Here is a 2,579-nt window from a genome sequence, read left to right as displayed (position 1 = left end):
GCCGAGATACGTAGACATGTGGTGTATGATTGAGATATGATTAAATTGGTCGCCTATTCAATCACTCGCTCCATGTATAAACAAGATCAGATGATATTTAGAGGGTGGCGTTCGTCCTTTGATGATAATGATGGATTATACATTTGTCTTCTATATGAAAATACTTTCCAATACAGATATAGAGAAATGAGGAAGTGATTCTTACAAACGATCGCTAAGAATAAGTATAATTGAATACAAAATACGAGTGTAGACTCAAATTATAGCTAACATTACCAGCTACTTGATAATTGCTACAGATTACACTACAGAAGGTAAATAACATACTAGAAATAAATGATTACACTAAGGAATATAATTTACTTTTGTAAAAAAGTAAAGTGATTATACTAATGCAAGTAATTGACTCGTAATTGAAAGAATAATTGAAAGATAATGTTTGATTTTAATTAGGTTGGTATGAGACCCATTGCTTTGTTAAATTCATTTACTATTTATAACATTAAACCGACCATTTAGATCTTCCTCATGATCTAACGGTTACTATATAACTGCTTAATATTTTATGGCTTCATATGTTTCTTCTTCTACTATTTGTCCTATAATTGCTTCCTTGTGATTGCTCTTCCATCGGCCGTTTAAACAATAATGTGGCGTCGTTTGGTGTGCTCCGGCTGTATTGTCAAAAAATTCTATGTGAATCTATCCGTATATATCACACATAACTTGTTGTAATTGGTTCTCATGAGAAATGGCTACAACATGGATGAAAAATCTCAAGGGATGGCCCACATGATGAGTGGACCAAATTAATTTCTAGGCGTGTAGATCATCATTATTGTGGAGCAAACCTGATGAGTGGACCAAATTAATTTCTAGGTGTGTAGATCATCATTATTGTGGAGCAAACCTTTTGCTCAGATCAGATGTCCCATGCGAGTCGTTCCACGCATAACAACCCCCGAAAGAGCGTGGGATTCCGTGAGAAAAGATGGAAGAGATTGAAATCCACTGACACTTTGGATCTCCAACGGTCCTGTGCAGGTATGCATGGCAACCTGCCATACAATCGATTATTAAAACATCCCTCTTCATCCATGTCCCTGGATTGCATGTGAACTTTCACACGCGTCATTTTCTTTCTCACCAATGTGTAACTATGTATGACATCCAAACCATGAGAAAGGTGGGCAGGATCATAAAGACCACCTGTGGTGAAAACCAGGATGGCCCAGTCATCAGGCGGTCCACACCAACAAAATCAACGGAGAACCAATGGTCTGATTCAACATAACCGTGTGGCCCACCTAACAGGGCCAATTCTTCCAATTTTCGCTCCAGGTGATCTTCATGGTATGGCCCATCTTTTCACAGCTCGGATGTTCCACTGAAATAACAAATCCACCGAAAATAAAATGTTGTATGTGAAATCTAACATGCAAGGTTGTATGTGAACATTTCTCCAGGTAGTTGTTTATCCTTCCATTTCAAAAAATTCACCAGGTCTTGGAATCTTGGGTAAAAAAATACATGATATCAAAACAAATGAAAGAGGATATATAAAGGTAATGCAAACGGCAATTTTGTAATCTGAGAAGTATCTATCAGACCCAGATGCAACACGACTGGTCTCTGTCTCACAAACGTGATGATGGCCCACCTGATTGTCTCATGTGATAAAGAAAGAAATATTCTCTAGGAATCTTGTTATTGCAGCATCTTGGATGTTTTATTCAACTCCCAACCAATAACCATCTAACACTTAAATGCATTTGTCCCGTGGCGTGTTCTAGAGATCAGTCAGCATCCAACGGCTGAAAGGAAATGGGCCATGCCTAAGACGACAATTGCGTAAAGACCCATCTGCTGTAGTCAGATGGAGATCATGGGTTGAAGGTGGGCCATCTGAGACCTGCAAATGTGGGTTTTCACCTTTGCCTGGGCAGCATTCACAATGCATTATTCCCATGATCAGACTACCACAGTGTGGCCCAATCAGTTAAAATGTCGATACCGCAGAGCACAGGTATTTCGGAGGAATATTTTGGTTTATGGCCCACTTGGAAGTAGACCCCATCATGTTGATACCATACATGAAAAAAAAAAAAGAAGTGAATCTGATCATCACGTAGGCCACACGCAATGCGAACATACGCGTGTGGTATACCTGATGACTGAACAGTGTGTTTTTGGCCAAATTGTCCACATGGTGGGTCCCACCTGATAATGGATCAGGTGTCCAACACATCCAAGTTGGCACATGTGGCTGTGCAGGATGTGTGCAGAGGGCTGAATGCTGTGGGGCTTAGCAAGCCCTTGATCTTAGTTCATGTATTTGATATTTCTGTTTTTCCACCTCTCTAACAAAGCTCCAGGATGACAAAAACTCTAGATTGTAAAATATTTTTACTCTTTTAACTTTCAATAATGAAGAAGAAACAATGATAGATTTTCATTACTTGGAAAAAAAAAAAAGAAAAAGAAAAACACAATTGTATGGGACCTGTCACTTTGTGTTGTTTTGTTAGGGTTTTTTTTTTTTTTTTTTTTTTTTAAAAAAAAAAAAAAAAAAAAAAAAA

The sequence above is a fragment of the Magnolia sinica genome, chromosome 13 (genome assembly GCF_029962835.1).
Source record: "Magnolia sinica isolate HGM2019 chromosome 13, MsV1, whole genome shotgun sequence".
Classification (NCBI taxonomy): Eukaryota; Viridiplantae; Streptophyta; class Magnoliopsida; order Magnoliales; family Magnoliaceae; genus Magnolia; species Magnolia sinica.
The sequence above is the reverse complement of the archived record's forward strand: the minus strand, read 5'-3'. Positions refer to the sequence as shown.